Genomic DNA, 19799 nt, shown 5'->3' with positions numbered 1-19799 from the left:
TGCCCGGACTGGCTAATTTTTTTTTTTCTTTTTTTTTTTTTGGTAGCGATGGGGTCTCACTATGTTGCTCAGGCTGGTCTCTAACTCCTGGGCTCAAACGATCCTCCTGCCTTGCCCTCCCAAAATGCTGAGATTATAGGTGTGAGCCACTGCACCTAGCTTTGGGTTAATAAGTGGTTCAACTGAACACAACAGCTGAGTTCCAAAATTTTGATGGTCAATCCCTAAATATAATCCAAATTAATCCCATGAGACCCTGTTCCAATGTGGCATCACCTTCAAAGAAATATACCCATTAAATAAAAACCACCAATTGATATCTGATAAATGAATGTTTATGGCTCTCAATTAAGATGACACATTAGACCAGGTGCAGTGGCTTACACCTGTAATCCCAGCACTTTGGGAGGCCGAGCCAGGTGGATCACCTGTGGTCAGGAGTTCGAGACCAGCCTGGCCAACATGGTGAAACCCTGTCTCTACTAAAAATACCAAAAATTAGCCGGGTGTAATAGTGGGCGCCTGTAATCCCAGCTACTCAGGAGACTGAGACAGGAGAATCACTTGAAACTGGGAGGTGGAGGTTGCAGTGAGCCAAGATCACGCCATTGCATGCCAGCCTGGGCAACAAGAGCAAAACTCCATCGCAAGAAAAAAAAAAAAAGATTATACGTTAGTGCTTCTTGTAGGTCTTTGTCCTTTGACATTTTGAATTCCTCATCTTGACAACTGCCCAGATTCTTCACTTCACCCCTTCCACCCACATCCACCAAGAATTCTGCCCTAACCCAGGCCCCAGGCATGCTCACTGTTTCGTTCTCTCTCCCAGGAAGCTGAGCTACTAAAGACTGTGCCTCCAACTCACAGATGAAAAGAAGAGACCAGGCCAGGCATGGTGGCTCACACCTGTAATCCCATATCTTTAGGAAGCCAAGGTTGGAGGATGCCTTGAGGCCAGCAGTTCGAGACCAGGCTGGGCAACATTAGGGAGACCTTGTCTCTACAAAAAAAATTTTTTTTTTTAATTAGCCAGGCCTGTGGTTCCAGCTGTTCAGGAGGCTGAGGTGGGAGGATCTCTTGAGCCCTGGAGGTCGAGGCTGTAGTGAGCTATGATTGTGCCACTGCACTCCAGCATGGGGGACAGAGCAAGACCCTGTCAAAAAAAAAAAAGAGAGAGAGAAAGAAAGAGAAAAGAGACTTCCTAACTTCCTAAGTCTAAGCTGGATTTTATTTTGTTTTTTCTGTTTCTTTTTCTTTTTTTTTTTTCTTTTTTTTTTTTTTGAGACAGAGTCTAGCTCTGTTGCCCAGGCTGGAATGCAGTGGTGCAATCTCAGCTCACTGCAACTTCTATCTTCCAGATTCAAGGAACTCTCCTGTCTTAGCCTCCTGAGCAGCTGGGATTATAGGCATGTGCTGCCATGCTTGGCTGATTTTGTATTTTTAGTAGAGACAGGGTTTCACCGTGTTAGCCAGGCTGGTCTCAAACTCCTGACCTCAGGTGATCCACCTGCCTCAGCCTCCCCAAATGCTGGAATTAACAGACGTGAGCCACTGCACCTGACCTAACCTGGGTTTTAGAAGACATTTGTTCCTGTCTCTTCTGACACCCTCCCACCTGGTTGGTAATGGTAATCCATGCTTGCACAGTGATGTGAAAGTCAAAGTGAGCAGACAGATATCTCATTTAATGTGAGCTTTACATGCCCCTGAATGGTCCATAAAGCATATGCCTCTCTCTTCCGCCATTACAGAGGGAAAGTATTGTAGCTCAATCACAGGGACTTGCCTGAAGTCCCACAGCAGAGAGATGTCAGAGCCAGACTCTCGCCTGGATCTTCTGGTCCTGAGACCAGGACATTTCCAGAAGACCAGATTGAGAAGTCATGTGTAAAACTCTGCTCTGGAAGGATCCTCAATTCTTCAAGCCACGATGCAACCACATTTATTCTTCTCCGTGGACATTCTGGATTTTTTTTAGTATAAATCGGAAAGTTTCAACCGGGGGGTGCTCCTGATGAGCACTCAACTAATGAGAACAAGACACCCACTACTCCCCCACCCACCCATTCCCTGAGCCCTCTGCATCCTGGGGGTAATTAGTGTGAATTCCAGTTTCTAGCCAATTCTGTTTTCCAAATTTCTTTTTTTTGGCGGGGGGGTGGGGAACGGAGTTTTAATTCTTGTTGCCCAGGCTGGAGTGCAGTGGCGCTATCTCGGCTAATGGCAACCTCCGCCTCCCAGGTTCAAGCAATTCTCCTGTCTCAGCCTCCCAAGTAGCTGGGATTACAGGTGTATGCCACCACACCTGGCTAATTTTTGAGTTTTTAGTAGAGACAGGGTTTCACCATCTTGGCCAGTCTGGTCTCCAACTCCTGACTCAGGTGATCCGCCCGCCTCAGCCTCCCAAAGTACTGGGATTACAGGCATGAGCCACCACGCCTGGCCTTCTCATGTACCTTCTTAAAAAGTTCTTTAGTTGACCAGGCGCGGTGGCTCTTGCCTATAATCCCAGCACTTTGGGAGGCCGAGGCAGGTGGATCACGAGGTCAGGAGATCCAGACATCCTGGCTGACACAGTGAAACCCCGTCTCTGCTAAAAAAAATACAAAAAAAATTAGCCGGGTGTGATGGCGGGCACCTGTAGTCCCAGCTACTCCGGAGGCTGAGGGAGGAGAATGGCGTGAACCCGGGAGGCGGAGCTCACAGTGAGCCGAGATCGCGCCACTGTACTCCATCCTGGGAGACAGAGTGAGACTCTGTCCCCCCACCTCTCCCCCAAACAAAAAAAGTTCTTTAGTGGCCCGGTGCAGTGGCTCATGCTTGTAATCCCAGCACTTTGGGAGGCTGAAGCAGGTGGATCACCTGAGTCAGGATTTCAAGACCAGCCTGGCCAACATGGTGAAACCCCATCTCTACTAAAAATACAAAAATTAGCCGGGCATGGTGGCGGGCGCCTGTAATCAGCTACTCAGGAGGCTGAGGCAAGAGAATTGCTTGAACCTGGGAGGGGGAGGTTGCAGTGAGCCGAGGTCTCATGACTGCACTCCAGCCTGGGTGACAGAGCAAGACTCTGTCTCAAAAAAAAAAAAAAAAAAAAAAAAAGCAAAAAAAAACAGGCACACACACACATGAACACATGACATGCATAAGAAACAAGCCCGGCCGGGTGCAGTGGCTCAGTTGTGTAATCCCAGCACTTTAGGAGGCTGAGGTGGGCAGATCACCTGAGGTCAGGAGTTCAAGACCAGCCTGGCTAACACAGTGAAACCCTGTCTCTACTAAAAATACAAAAATTAGCCAGATGTGGTGGCACACACCTGTAGTCTCAGCTACTCAGGATGCTGAGGGAGGAGAATTGCTTGAAACCAGGTGAGGGAGGTTACAGTGAGCTAAGATTGCGGCACTGTACTACACTCCAGCCTGGGTGACAGAGCAAGATTCTGTCTCGAAAAAAAAAAAAAGAAACATGTTCTTAGTATTCCTTGAGCCATAAATTGGGTGTGTGGCCAGGTACGGTTGCTCACGCCTGTAGTCCTAGCACTTTCGGAGGCTGAGGAGCATGGATCATTTTAGGCCAAAAGTTTGAGACCACCTTGGGCAACGTGGCAAAACACCGTCTCTACTAAAAATGCAAAAAATTAGCCAGGCATCCCGGTGCATGCCTGTGGTCCCAACTGCTCAGGAGGCTGAAGTGGGAGAATCACTTGAGCTAGGGAGGCAGAGGTTGCAATGAGCTGAGATTGCACCATTGCACTCCAGCCTGGGTGACAGAGTGAGGCCCTAACTCAAAATAAAAAAAGTGTGTGTGTGTCCGTGTGAATAATATGTGTGTGTAAAAATGTGTGTGTGTGGGGAATGAGGTTGGTAAAATACATAGGCATAGGAGCCAGATCATGAAGGGCATAAATTGTGTAATAAAGACATTATGTTAATTGGCCGGGTGTGGTGACTCTGGTAGGGTGCGGTGGCTCACTCCTGTAATCCCAGCTCTTTGGAAGGCCGAGGCAGGCAGATCACTTGAGGTCAGGAGTTCAAGACCAGCCTGGCCAACATGGTGAAACCCCATCTCTACTAAAAATACAAAAATTAGCTGGGTGTGGTGGCAGGAGCCTGTAATCCCAGCTACTCAGGAGGCTGAGGCAGGAGAATCGCTTAAACCTGGGAGGCAGAGGTTACAGTGAGTCAAGATTATGCCACTGCACTCTAGCTGGGTGACAGCGAGACTCCTTCTCAAAAAAAAAAAAAAAAAAGATTTAATAGACACTGAAATTTGAATTTCATTTTTATTTATTATTATTATTACTTTTGAGACAGGCTCTCACTCTGTCACCCAGGCTGGAGTGCAGTGTCATGGTTGTAGCTCACTGCAGCCTCAAACTCCTGTGCTCAGGCAATCTTTCTCCCTCAGCCTCCTGAGTAGCTAGGTCTGTAGGCGTGCACCACCACACCTGGCTAATTTAAAAAATACTTTTGTAGAGATGGGATCTTGCTATGTTGCCCAGATTGGTGTTGAACTCCTGGCTTCAAGTAATCCTCCTGCCTCAGCTTCCCAAAGTGCTAGGATGACAGGCGTGAGCCACTGCAGCCAGCCTGAAATTTGAATTTCATTAATTTTGACATGTCAACAAATATTATTCTTCTAATTATTTTTTTCCAACTGTTTAAAATGTAAAAATCAGCTGAGCATGGTGGCTCACACCTGTAGTCCCAGCTACTCGAGAGGTCAAGATGGAAGGATCGCTTGAGTCCAGGAGTTTGAGGCTGCAGTGAGCTATGATGGCAACACTGCACTCCAGCTTGGGTGACAGAATGAGATTCTGTCTCAAAAAAAAAAGTAAAATAAAATGTAAAAATTATTCTTACTTGTGAGCCATACAAAACCAGGTGGCAGGGTGGATTTGACCTACAAGCCATAGCTTGCTGACCCCTGACTTAAAAGATTTTTTTTCCAGGCCAACTTTAAATGGCATTATTCTGCCAACTGCATTGGTTGGAAATCAGTTGAGCAGTGGGTTGGTCAGCTGCTTTGAGTCTGTTTTTAACCACAGTCTATTCTAAATATAGATTACTTACATCACTTGTGTAGCCTTCTATATATGACATATTAGTCTCTGATGGGAGGCTGGTCTAGGCAACCTTGAGGATCCCTTTCACCCTAATTCTAGTCCAAAGATTTTCTAAGAAATAAAGACCACGCATGGGGGCTTATGCCTGTAATCCCACCATTTTGGGAGACCTAGGTGGGAGGATTGCTTGAGTCCAGAAGTTCAAGACCAGTCTGGGCAACATAGAAGACCCCCATCTCTACAAAAAAATTTTTAAAAATTAGCCAGGCATAGTGGTGCATGCCTGTAGTCCCCGCTACTTGGGAGGCAGATGCAGGAGGAATCTCTTGAGCCCGGGAGTTGGAGGCTGCAGTGAGCCACGATCACACCACTGTACTCCAGCCTGGGTGACAGTGAGAACTTGTCTCAAAAAAATAAATAAATAAATAAAGTTCGTTTTGACTCTCTGCCTCTGCAGCTTCTGTGGCGTGTGCCTCCCAGAGTTTCTTCCTGTAACTTCACCATTTTCCTTCTCCTGCCCAGGCTCAAGTGAGGACGTAAAGGTGGTGGTCCTGCAGGCTCTGTCCTTAGTGCTCTTCTCTTCTCCCTCTCTCTGTTGTCCCTGACCTTTACTTTTATAATTTTTTATTTTCTTGAGACGGTCTCACTCTGTCACCCATGCTGGAGTGCAGTGGCATGATCTCGGCTCACTGCAATCTCTGCCTCCCAGGTTCAAGCAATTCTCCTGCTTCAGCCTCTCGAATAGCTGGGACTACAGGTGCATGCCACCCTACCTGGCTAATTTTTGTATTTTTAGTAGAGATGGGGTTTTGCCATGTTGACCAGGCTGGTCTTGAACTCCTGGCCTTAAGTGATCCTCCTGCCTCAGCCTCCCAGAGTGCTGGGATTACAGGCATGAGCCACTGTGCCCGGCCTTTCCCTGGACTTAAATCAGACCATGTCTTCAACTATCCCCTCTACATTGGCGACCTTGTGTATGTTTAGCCCTTATATTTAGCTCTGACCTTTCTTCTGAAGCTTAAAGCATTTTCCAGTACCTGGAAGTTAAAGTCTAAGCTCCTTAGCCTGGCCCTAGGACCTGCTTAGTCTAAACTCCTGATGCACTGCCAGGCCCCTGGGCCAAGCCATGAGGTAGCTTCCAGCAGGTCATCTGCTTCTTCCTCCTCCTCATCTTTGCTCATGCTCCTCCCTCTGCCATCACAAGCGTCTCTCCTTGTCTTCACCTCTCTGCCTCTCCTCCCAGCACATGCCAAATCGATGCCCTGCCCTTTGACAACCCACTTAGAGGGCCACTTACCTGTCAGATTCAGCTCAAATACCTGTGCCTCCTTGAAGCCTTCTTTCTTTTCTTTTCTTCTAGTTAGAGTCAGGGTCTTGCTCTGTCACCCAGGCTGGAGTGCAATGTTGCGATCTTGGCTCTCTGCAGCCTCCACCTCCCAGGTTCAAGTGATTCTTCTGCCTCAGCCCCCCGAGTAGCTGGGATTATAGGCGTGTACCACCATGCCCAGCTAATTTTTTGTATTAATATTTTTAGTAGAGACTGAGTCTCTCTATGTTGCCCAGGCTGGTCTCAATCTCCTGGCCTCAAGAAATCCTCCTGCTTTAGCCTCTCAAAGTGCTGGGATTACAGGCATGAGCTACCACGTCCAGTCTGAAGTCCTGTTTCATAGATAAGGCTAAACATTTTTCCTGTGTCCCCACAGAGCCTTATGCACACCTCCACTTTAATGCTTGCTTTCTTGCTACAATTAGGTCAAAAATAATTGAATATTGTTTCAACAATACATATATATATTTGATGATATATATAAAATATATATTATATGTGTATCTTTTTTTTTGAGATGGAGTCTTGCTCTGTCACCCAGGCTGGAGTGCAGTGGTGCGATCTCGGCTCACTGCAGCCTCTGCCTCCCAGGTTCTAGCAATTCTCCTGCCTCAGGCACCTGGGTAGCTGGGATTATGGGTGCACACCACCACGCCTGGCTAATTTATATTAATTTTTATTTTTATTAGAGATGGGGTTTCACCGTGTTGGCCAGGCTGGTCTGGAACTCCTGACTTCAGGTGATCTGCCTGCCTCAGCCTCCCAAAATGTTGCGATTATAGGCGTGAGCTACCGTGCCCGGCCTCCACATCAAATATAGTTAAAAGCTGGTACCAGCTGGGTGCGGTGGCTCACACCTGTAGTCCCAGCACTTTGGGAGGCCGAGGCAGGCGGATTACCTGAGGTCAGGAGTTCTAGACCAGCCTTGGCCAACATGGTGAAATCCCATCTCTACTAAAAATTAAAAAAAAAAAATTAGCTGGGTGTGATGGCAGGAGCCTGTAATCCCAGCTACTCAGGAGGCTGAGGCACGAGAATCAATTGAACCCAGGAGGTAGAGGTTTCAGTAAACCAAGATCATGTCACTGTCCTCCAGACTGGGCAACAGAGTAAGACTACATCTAAAAAAAAAAAAAAAAAGAAGAAATAGAAAAGAAATTGGTGTCATGTGGGAAGTAAAAAAGAAAAGGAAAAAGAAAGGAATGAATTCATGAGTACACTGTTATGTGGCCTGCACTGACTTTGACACAAATTAGATTGGCTTATTAGACAAGGTAGGATCTTTTCATAATTTTATTGGATGTCTTTAAATATATTTATCTTTTATTTTCTATAGGAGGAAAATTCTTCCAAGGATGGTCTCCCGCTCAGAGCTGAGGAAGCTTTTCCCCTCAGCAGATGCTGTGTGTTTTGATGTTGACAGCACAGTTATCAGAGAAGAAGGAACCGATGAGCTAGCCCAAATGTGTGGCATTGAGGACGCGGCGTCAGAAATGTAGGGATAGCTTTTATTCACTTTATGAAATGATAAAGAATTTCTAAAGAGTGACTGTTTTGGATGAAGTGCTAGACCCTGGCTATGGAACATGAGCACTAGGCTTTTTCTTTCATTCCTTAGAGCTGAATTTGATATATTCATTCATTTATATAAATATTTATGGCAAACAGATATGGATAAGACATGTTCTTAGCTTGATCAGGGGAATGACAACTGTCACTAACCAAAGAAGATGGCTTGGGGAGCGGGGCCCAAGTATCTAGCAGCTTTGTGTCATGGTTGAAAGTGTGGCCTTAATGATTCCCTGGAAAGGTTCAGAGCCTCTTGGTGGGTCCTGGGTCAGAGCCCCTCCCTCCCTCCTGCCCTCCTGCCCTGCAGCTGGGCACCTCCCTCCACAGCCCCAGTCCCCCAGTCATACACCATGTCATTTTCTTTTCTTTTCTTTCTTTTCTTTTCTCTTTTTTGTTTTCTTTTCTTTTTTCTTTTTGAGATGGAGTCTCGCTCTGTTGCCCAGGCTGGAGTGTAGTGGCATGATCTCAGCTCACTGCAACCTCCGCCTCATGGCTTCAAGTGATTCTCCTGCCTCTACCTCCTGAGTAGCTGGGACTACAGGCGTGCACCACCACGCCCAGCTAATTTTTGTATTTTCAGTAGAGACGGGGTTTCACCATGTTGGCCAGGGTGGTCTCGATGTCCTGATCTCCTGACCTCATGATCTGCCTGCCTCTGCATCCCAAAGTGCTGGGATTACAGGCATGAGCCACCGTGCCTGGCCTTTTTTCTTTTCTTTTTTTTTTTTTTCGAGACTGAGTCTCAATCTGTAGCCCAGGCTGGAGTGCAGCAGTGCAATCTCGGCTAACTGCAACTTCTGCCTCCTGGATTCAAACAATTCTCCTGCCTCAGCTTCCTGAGTAGCTGGGATTACAGGCATGCACCACCATACCCGGCTAATTTTTGTATTTTCAGTAGAGATGGGGTTTCACCATGATGGCCAGGCTGGTCCCGAACTCCTGACCTCATGATCTGCCTGCCTCGGCCTCCCAAAGTGCTGAGATTTTCTTGATTTTGACAGCTCATGGCTTTCAAGAAAACTACCTATGGATAGGCTGTGTGGCTTCTTTTGTTTTGAGACTGAGTCTCACTCTGTCATCCAGGCCGGCGTGCAGTGGCGCGATCTCAGCTCACTGCAACCTCCACCTCCCGGGTTCCAGCAATTCTCCTGCCTCAGCCTCCCAAGTACATGGGATTACAGGCACACACCACCACACCTGGCTAATTTTTGCCTCTTTTTTTAGTAGAGATGGGGTTTCGCCATGTTGGCCAGGCTTGTCTCAAACTCCTGGCTTTAGGTGATCTGCCCACCTCAGCTTCCCAAAGTTTTGGGATTATGAGCATGAGTCACTGCACCCGGCCTGTTAACGTTATTTTCACACATACCTTCAGAAATTTATTCCAAGGCCTTGCTCTCATAGCAGCAAAGCCTGTCTTTTGCACAGTGGGGCTCTTGGTAGCATCTTCCTTTTGGTGGATGTTGTGTAGACCCGAAGCAGTAAGGCATGTTAACCTCAAGGACATCGGAACTGCTGGCCTGACTATTGGGTCTCCCTCCCAGGACACAGCGAGCCATGGGTGGGTCAGTGCCTTTCAAAACTGCTCTCACGGAGCGCTTAGCCCTAATCCAGCCCTCCAGGGAGCAGGTGCAGAGACTCATAGCAGAGCACCCTGGACACCTGACTCACTGCATAAGGTAAGCGGAGTCCCGGTTTTAGGTGTATTTCAGCACCAGTGTTGGGGGGCACATCCTCCTGAGAGTATCTGACTATTGCTTTAGAGTGCCCTCTGGGTGGCTTATTTATTTTCATTTTTATTCTTTAATTGTATTACTATTTTTTTAAATTTTTTTTATTTATTTATTGTTCTTTTTGAGGCAGAGTCTTGCTCTGTCGCCCAGGCTGGAGTGCAATGGTGTGATCTTGGCTCACTGCAACTTCCACCTCCCGGGTTCAAGCAATTCTGTTGCCTCAGCCTCCTGAGTAATTGGGATTTCAGGTGCCCACCACCATGCCAGGCTAGTTTATGTATTTTTAGTAGAGACAGCGTTTCGCCATGTTGGTCAGGCTGATTTCAAACTTCTGACGTCAGGTGATCCGCCCACCTCAGCCTCCCAAAGTGCTGGGATCACAGGCGTGAGCCACTGTGCCTGGCAAAATTTTATTTATTTATTTTTGAGATGAAGTCTTGCTCCATTGCCCTGGCTGGAGTGCAGTGGTGTGATCTCAACTCACTTCAACTTCTGCCTCCCAGGTTCATGCAATTCTGCCTCAGCCTCCAGATTACCTGGGATTACAGGCATCTGCCACCACAGCCAGCTAATTTTTGTATTTTTAGTAGAGATGGGTTTTGCCGTGTTGGCCAGGCTGGTCTCCAACTCTTGACCTCAAATGATCCACTTGCCTTGGCCTCCCAAAGTGCTGGGATTACAGGTGTGAGCCACCGCACCTGGCCTATTTTTTTTTTTTTTTTAAGAGTCAGCGTCTCATTCTGTTGCCCAGGTTGGAGTACAGTGGTATAATCATGGCTCATTGCAGTCTCAAACCCCTGGGGTCAAATGGCCCTTCCATCTTAGCCTCCTTAGTAGTGGGGACTACAGGTGCATGCCACCAAATCCAGCTAATTTATAAATAAAATTTTTTTTGAGAGACAAGGTCTCACTTTGTCACCCAGGCTGGAGTGCAGTGCCACGATCACAGCTCACTGCAGCATCAACCTTCTGGGCTCAAGAGATCCTCCTGCCTCAGCTTCCTAAGTAGCTGGGACTACAGATGTAGGCCACCATGCCTAATTTTTAAAAAAAAAATTTTTATAGACACAGGGTCTCACTATATTGCCCAGGCTGGTCTTGAACTTGTGGGCTCAAGTGATCAATTTTCCCACCTCAGCCTCCCAAAGTGTGGGAATTATAGGTATGAGCCACTATACCCAGCCTTTAAAATTTTTTTTGTAGAGATGGGGTCTTGCTATGCTGCCCAGGCTGTTCTCAAGTGATTTTCTACCTCGGCCTCCCAAAGTGCTGAAATTAAAGATGTGGCCTGTGTGGTTCTTTTTGGCACTTACACGTTGTCTTGTCTGGCCGGTTGTCTGGTCCTGTCTGTTTCTACCTTTCCTCTTTCTCCAGGGAAAACCTAAGTTTTCCTTGTTTGTCTTCACCTTGTGTTTTTCTAGGCCCGTGGGCAGAGTAGAATTCTGGAATGGTTTCCTAAAGCAGCCAAGCCCTACCCATTGATTTCTAAGTGCATTTAGAAAAACACATATAAGGCTGGACATGGAGGCTCACGCATATAATTCCAGCACTTTGGGAGACCGAGGCAGGTGGATCATAAGGTCAGGAGTTCGAGACCAGCCTGACCAACATGGTGAAACCCTGTCTCTACTAAAAATACAAAAATAAGGCTGGACATGGTGGCTCATGCCTGTAATCCCAGCACTTTAGGATGCCAAGGTGGGCGGATCACCTGAGGTTAGGAGTTCGAGACCAGCCTGGCCAACATGGTGAAACCCCAACTCGGCTAAAAAAAAAATACAAAAATTAGCTGGGTGTGGTGACGCACGCCTGTAGTCTCAGCTACTTGGAGGCTGAGGGAGGAGAATCACTTGAAGCTGGGAGGCGGAGGCTGCAGTGAGCCAAGATCATGCAGCTGCACTTCCAGCCTGGGTGACAGAGTGAGACTCTGTCTTAAAAAAAAAAAAAAAAGATGGCGACTTCAGAAGGGAGACTTTTGTAAATGGATTACTGAACTACAGCTGCCCCTGGGGAAGCCTCCTGTCCCCTCTCTGGTCCATAGCGGTGCCACAGCTGTTATCTTATCTTAGATCTCCAGATATATCAAGGAGTGACTGATAGTGATATTCTTTTTATTTTACTCTTTATTTTATTTTTTTGAGACAGGGTCTCACTCTGTTACTCTGGATGGTGTGCAGTGGCTCGATCTCGGCTCACTGCAACCTCTGCCACCCGGGTTCAAGCAATTCTCCTGCCTCAGCCTCTGGCATAGCTGGGATTACAGGTGCCCACCACAATGCCTGGCTAATTTTTGTATTTTTTTTTATTAGAGTCAGGGTTTCACCATGTTCGTCAGGTTGATCTCAAAGTCCTGACCTCAGGTGATCCATGCACCTCAGCCTCCCAAAGTGCTGGGATTACAGGCGTGAGCCACTGCGCCCATCCTAGGGGGCTGATATTCTTAAAACCAAATATTTTAAAAATGTAAATATGTTAATAGAACGTTCTTGAATGGTCTAGAGATAGAGATCATTGAAAAAAGAAGTCAAGAATGAGTGTGGTAATTATTGTAAGAATAGAAATAATTGATCAAAAATAATCTGGAATTTCCTTTTGGGTGACATTATATATTAACATTTTAAATTTAATGTATTAAGGCCAGGCATGGTGGCTCACGCCTGTAATCCTGGAACTTTGGGAGGCCAAGGCTGAGGTCAGAAGTTCAGGACCAGCCTGGCCAAAGTGGTGAAACCCTGTCTTTACTGAAAATACAAAACTTAGCTGGTGCGGTGGCATGCACCTGTAATCCTAGCTACTTGGGAGGCTGAGATATGAGAATGGCTTGAACCTGGGAGGCGGATGTTGCTGTGAGCTGAGATCATGCCATTGCACTCCAGCCTGGGCAACAGAGTGAGACTCTGTCTCAAAAATAAATAAATAAATACATAAATTTGATATATTAATATTTTATGGTGTTCTGCCATCTCAACAAGGTTTTACAATTACTGGAAGCTTAAAGGATACAACAAATTCACCCCTAGGTATTTATGACCTAATAGAGCCATCTCTACAATTGATATTTGTAATTTAAAAGCAAAGGTTAGCTGGGTGTGGTGGCTCACACCTGTAATCCCAGCACTTTGGGAGGCCGAGGCAGGAGGATCATATGAGCCTAGGAGTTCCGGACCAACCTGGGCAACGTATCAAGACCCCATTTCTATATTCATAATCGTAATCATAAAAGGAAATAAAAGCAAAGCAAAGCTTATTTATTCCCAGCAACAGGTATGGAGCTCCAGGTTGTGCGACTTTACCGAGGGCCATTTTTTGCCTTCTCAATGACATTTAAGTGAATATATCATTTATGCAGAAAGCTGGAACTGGTAAGATACATCTGTGAATCTTTAACCCTGTTTTTATTGCTCTTTTAAGGTGAATATGTAGGTTTTGATGAGACACAGCCAACAGCCAAATCTGGTGGAAAAGGAAAGGTGATTAAACATTTAAAGGAAAATTTTCATTTTAAGAAAATAATCATGATTGGAGATGGAGTCACAAACATGGAAGCCTGTCCTCCTGCTGTATGTATTAAGGGTGCTAATATTTTTTCAGGGTGTATTTTTGTTTATTTATTTATTATTTCTTAATTTTTTTTTGAGATAGATTTTTGCTCTTGTTGTCCAGGCTGGAGTGCAATGGTGCCGTCTCGGCTCACTGCAACCTCCACCTCCTGGGTTTTCAAGTGATTTTCGTGCATCAGCTTCCCAAGTAGTTGGAATTATAGGTGCCCACCACCACGCCTGGCTGAGTTTTGTATTTTTAGTATAGACAGGGTTTCACCATGTTCGCCAGGCTGGTCTTGAACTCCTGACCTCAGGTGATCTGCCTGCCTTGACCTCCCAAAGTGCTGGGATTACAGGCATGAGCCACTGCGCCTGGCCATACTTTTGTTTTAGACAGCTGATTTTATCCTATAATCCCAGCACTTTGGGAGGCCGAGGCAAGAAGATCGCTTGAGCACAGGAGTTTGAGACCAGCCTGGGCAACACAGTGAGACCCCATCTCTACAAAATAAATAAATAAAATAAGAACAGCTGATTTAGAACTACATAAGATTTAAAACAGGAGTAAACAAAAAAACCTCTCATTAGAAGATAAAAATGAAATAAAAAGAAATTCAATCTTGTTATGTCAATTGACTTTGTGCAAACCCAAGAAAAGTTATGAATAAGGAACTAAAAAAACCTTTTAAAACTTTGAACAATGCCTTATCCCTGTAGGATGGGCACCACCTTTTAGCCTAGGTGCTTGCTCCATAAGTTGGTTTCATTTCCCCAAATAATACCATCAACAACTCTTATAACCAAGATTTTAATATCATTTTATACTTTATATACTAGTTCCTCATACATTACCTCATTTAATTCTCATAACAGCCCTGTGAAGTCAAATATTATGTCTTGTTTTGTTTTGTTTTTTAGGCAGAGTCTCATTCTGTCACCCAGGCTGGAGTGCAGTGGTACGATCATAGCTTATCACAGCCCTGAACTTCTGGGCTCAATTGATCCTCCCATCTCAGCCTCCTGGGTAGCTGGGATTACAGATGTGTGCCACTGCATCCCAACCACCACAACACTTTATTCCTCTGAATTAACGTCATTTTCTGAGACTAGCAGAGGTTTTATATCTTTTTTGAGACGGTCTTGCTCTGTCACCCAGGCCAGAGTGCAGTGGCACAATCTCAATTTACTGCAGCCTCGACCTCCCAGACTCAAGCAGTCTTCCCATCTCAGCCTCCTGAGTAGCTGCGACTGCAGACTCATGCCAGTACACCCATCTAATTTTGTTCTTTTTTTTTTTTTTTTTTTGTAGAGATTAGGTCTCACTATGTTGCTCAGGCTAATCTTGAACTCCTGGCTCAAGTGATCCTCCTGCCTTGGCCTGCCAGAGTGCTGGGATTATATGTGTGACCCAACATGCCTGGCCAGGGATTTTATTTCTAAGCATTTAAAAATCAATTCAGGAAGCAAATGCTATATAGCAAGTGTCATAAATATCAAAGGTGTCCATTTAACATAGGGCTTAGCCTTTATCATTGTCATTCTAACATAAGAAAAACTACACCAAAAATATAGTGTGGCCAGGAACGGTGGCTCACACCTGTAATCCCAGCACTTTGGGAGGCTGAGGTGGGTGGATCACCTGAGGCCAGGAGTTTGAGACCCACCTAGGCAACATGGTGAAACCCCGTCTCTACAAAAAATACAAAAAAAAAAAAAAAATAGCTGGGCATGGTGATGGGTGCCTATCATTGCAGCTACTCAGGAGGCTGAGGCATGAGAATCACTTGAACCTAGGAGGTGGAGGTTGCAGTGAGCCCAGATCATGCCACTGCACTCCAGCCTGGATGACAAAGCGAGACTCCGTCTCAAAATATGTATATATATAGTGCTGAAGTTTTTACCACCTAGATTCCTGAGATCTAAAAATAGGGGTTGTCAAAAAAAAAAAAAAAAAAGAGAGAGAGATAATCTTTGTGAATGATGAATGAAAAAGGATTAAAAGGAACCTTTTTGGCTGGGTGGGAAGGTGACTCATGCCTGTAATCCCAGCACTTTGGGAGGCAGAGACAGTCAGATCACCTAAGGTCAGGGGTTTGAGACCAGCCTGGCCAACATGGTGAAACCCCATCTCTACTAAAAATACAAACATTAGCTGGGCATGGTGGCAGGTGCCTATAATCCCAGCTACTCAGGAGGCTGAGGCAGAAGAAGCACTTGAACCCAGGAGGCGGGAGGTTGCAGTGAGCTGAGATCGCACCACTGCATTCCAGCCTGGGCATGACAGAGCGAGACTCCATCTCAAAAAAAAAAAAAAGGTTCCAGCCACGCTGGTATCCAACTCTCGACCTCAGGTGATCTGTCCGCCTGGCATCCCAAAGTGCTGGGATTACAGGTGTGAACCACAGCACCGAGCCTTTGGATCTTTTTTTTTTTTTTGACAGAGTCTCACTCTGTGGCCCAGGCTTGAATGCAATGGTGCTATCTCGGCTCACTGCAACCTCTGCCTCCTAGGTTCAAGCGAGTCTCCTGCGTTAGCCTCCCAAGTAGCTGGAATTACAGGCACCCGCCATTCCCAGCTAATTTTTTGTATTTTTAGTAGAGACAGGGTTTTGGCATGTTGGCCAGACTGGTCTCAAACTCCTGACCTCAGGTGATCCATCCACCTTGGCGTCCCAAATTGCTCGGATTACAGGCATGAACCACTGCACATGGCTGCCTTTGAATTGTTAGCTTAGATAATTTATTGTTAGCATAGATAATTTATAACCAATGTTGGGATTGGCTAAGCAGTGAACATTGGGCTAGTTTAATGAGGAATACATACAAGTAAAATGAAGAGTTTTTTCAGGGAGCTCCCAATCTTATTTTTAAGAAATGACAAAATCAGACAGGAGCGGCGGCTCACGCCTGTGATCCCAGCACTTTGGGAGGCTGAGGTGGGAGGATCGTTTAAGCACAGAGGGTCAAGACCAGCTGAGCAACATGGCAAAACTCCATCTCTACAAAAATTAGCCAGGGATTGTGGTGTGCACCTGTCATCTCAGATACTCAGGAGGCTGAGGCAGGAGGATCACTTGAGCCCAGAAGTTCAAGGCTGCAGTGAGCCATGACTGTGCCACTGCACTCCAGCCTGGGTGACAGGGTGAGACCCTGTCTCAAAAAATCAAAAAAGAAATGACAAAATTGGTTAGGTACAGTGGCACATACCTGTAAATCCCAGCACTTTGGAAGGCTCAGGCAGGAGGAGTTTGAGAACAGCCTGGCAACATAGCAAGACCCTAAAAAAATTTAAAAAGTAGCCCAGCGTGTGGGGCACACCTGGAGTCTCAGCTACTCGGGAGGCTGAGGCATGAGAACCACTTGAACCCAGGAGGCAGAGGTTGCATTGAGCCGAGATTGTGCCACTGTACTCCAGCCTGGGCGACAGAGCATGACTGTCTTAAAAAAAAAAAAAAGTGAAGATAAAAGGCAAATAACAGAATTTTGTACTTTCAAATGAGTATATGCAGTATTGTGTCTATATCCTGGCAGAAAAGAAGGAAGTACTATTTTCAGAAATCATTAAAAAGCGGTATCGGTTAGTACAACCAGTGAAATCATAATAAGTGTAAACAGTTTTTATTCATTTGTTGTTTTTTTCTTGAGACAGGGTCTTGCTCTGTCACCCAGGCTGGAGGGCAGTGGTGCAATCACAGCTCACTGCAACCTCAAACTCCGAGGCTCAAGTGATCCTTCTGCCTCAGCCTCCTGAGTAGCTAGGACTGCAGGCATGAGCCACTACCCCCAGATAATTTTTAATTTTTTTTATAGAAATGGGGTCTCACTATATTGTCCTTGCTTGTCTCAAACTCTGGCCACGATCTTGGCTCACTGCAACCTCCGCCTCCCAGGTTCAAGTAATTCTCGTGCCTCATCCTCCCAAGTAGCTGGGATTACAAGCATACACCACCATGCCCAGCTAATTTTGTGTTTTTAGTAGAGATGGAGTTTCACCATGTTGGTCAGGCTGGTCTTGAGCTCCTGACCTCAGGTGATCCATCCATCTTGGCCTCCCAAAGTTCTGGAATTACAGGCGTAAGCCATCGTGCTTGACTCCATCCTTACCTTTGAAAGGACTGATTGCTGAAATCATCTCTCTGAAATTCCACGTTTAAACATATTTATACTCCCAAATCATGTTTTTCAATACCGTTCAAAAGGCTATTTATAAAAATGCATTTTTTTTTGAGACAGAGTTTCACCCTGTCGCCCAGGCTGGAGTGCAGTGCTGCAATCTCAGCTCACTGAAACCCCTGCCTCCTGGGTTCAAGCGATTCTCCTGGCTCAGCCTCCTGAGTAGCTGGGATTACAGGCATGTGCCACCACACCTGGCTAATTTTTGAATTTATGGTAGAGACGGGTTTTCACCATGTTGGCCAGGCTGATCTCAAACTCCTGACCTCAGATGATCCACCCATCTCGGCCTCCCAAAGTGCTGGGATTACAGGCATGAGCCACCTTTGGGAAGATATCCAGTAGTGAGATTGCTGTTTGAACGGCAGTTCTGTTTTTATTTCTTTGAGAAATCTCCATAATGTTTTCTGTAATGGTTGTAACAATTTACATTCCCACCAACAGTGTATAAGCATTCCCTTTTCTCTGCATCCTTACCAATATCTGTGGTTTTCTGACTTTTAATTTTATATTTATTTTTTATTTTTATAGATATGCGGGTCTGATGTTGCCTAGGCGGGTCTCGAACTCCTGACCTCAAGTGATCTGCCCACCTCGGCCTCCGAAAGTGCAGAATTAAAGGTGCAAATCACCACACCTGACTGTTTTCTGACTTTTTACTAACAGCATGTACTGGGTGCAGTGGCTCACACCTGTAATCCCCGCACTTTGGGAGGCCGAGGCAGGTGGATCACTTGAGGTCAGGAGTTTGAGACCAGCCTGGCCAACATGGTGAAACTCCATCTCTACTAAAAGTACAACATTTAGCTGGGTGTGGTGGCATGTGCCTGTAATCCCAGCTACTCAGGAGGCTGAGGCAGAAGAATCGCTTGAACCCAGGAGGTGGAAGTTGCAATGAGTCGAGATTGCACCACTGCACTCCAGCCTGGGTGACAGAGCAAGACTCCCTAATAATAATAATAATAATAATAATAATAATAATAGCACGTGCTGTTCTGCAGCATGAGCTTAACATTGCTCCCACGGTGAGGTCGGGTCTGTGCTCCTTCTCCTTGAATTCAAGAAGGTCTGTGACTGGCAGAAGTGATTCAAGGTAGGTCATGAAAGGGGACACTTTTCTCCGCGGTCTTCCTGGGATGTTTGCTCTTTGAACCCAGCCACCATGCCGTGAGGAAGCCCAGATCACAGGGAGCGGCCACATTTTGATGTTCCAATCAACAGTCCCAGCTCAGGTTTCAGATGACAGCCAACATCAGTTTCCAGACATGGGACTGAAGAAGGCTTTGCGAAGACTCCAGCCCAGCCACTGCAACAGCATGAGACACCCCGAGTGAAAATCACCTACATGAACCCATCAACTCCCAGAACTATGAAAAAAAAAAATCTTTTTTTTTTTTTTTTTTTGAGAGGGAGTCTTTCTCTGTCCCCCAGGCTAGAGTGCAGTGGCACAATCTCGGCTCACTGCAAGCTCCGCCTCCCAGGTTCTCACCATTCTCCTGCCTCAGCCTCCTGAGTAGCTGGGACTACAGGAGCCGACCACCACCCAGCTAATTTTTTGTATTTTTAGTAGAGACAGGGTTTCACCGTCTTAGCCAGGGTGGTTTCGATCTCCTGACCTTGAGTGATCTGCCCCCCTCAGCCTTCCAATGTGCTGGGATTACAGGCGTGAGCCACTATGCCCTGTTAGTTTTCATAATTTTCTTTACTTCCACTGTGGTGGGAGAATTGGCTTCAGAGAAAGCCATCCTGTACAGGTAAGTTGGCCCCACCAGGAACAGGTTTCCATCAGGTGTTTTGGAGGCAGTGATGCCCGTGCACCCTGGTGAGAAGGGGCGTGGTGTGAACATCAGGAACCAGACTTCACCCTGGAGGAGAGGCCACAGGTGGGGCTGAAGGAGCAGTTCTCACAAGCGATCCTGTGGGCACTGGGGCCACACCACGCACCTTGGTGCACAAGTGTCAGTGTGGCTCAGAGTGGGGTGGAGGACTCAGGGTATTAAAAGCATCAAGGAATCAAGGGGAGAGCCACCACACCCAACTTTACTTTCACCCACAGGCTGATGCAGCCTGAGGAAATATTACTCCACAACGACCTCAATTCTACACACGGAACCTGTTTGCCAGCCCTTGCCACAAAATGGGGGCTGCCAAGCCTTGTTGGAATACCTGAGACTCAGAGGAAAATAATTTTTTTTTTGAGACAAGGTCTTGCTCTGTCACCCAGGCTGGAGTGTAGTGGTATGATCACAGCTCACTGCAGCCTCTATCTCCCAGGCTGTCGCCATCCTCCTACCTCAGCCCCCCAAGTAGCCAGAACCACAGGTGCACACCACTATGCCCAACTAAGAAAATAATTTAAACATTTAATTAGTTTGTTTGTTTATTATTAGTT

Source organism: Pongo pygmaeus, chromosome 6 (assembly GCF_028885625.2).
Source record: "Pongo pygmaeus isolate AG05252 chromosome 6, NHGRI_mPonPyg2-v2.0_pri, whole genome shotgun sequence".
Taxonomy (NCBI): domain Eukaryota; kingdom Metazoa; phylum Chordata; class Mammalia; order Primates; family Hominidae; genus Pongo; species Pongo pygmaeus.
This window is presented reverse-complemented; position numbering follows the sequence as displayed.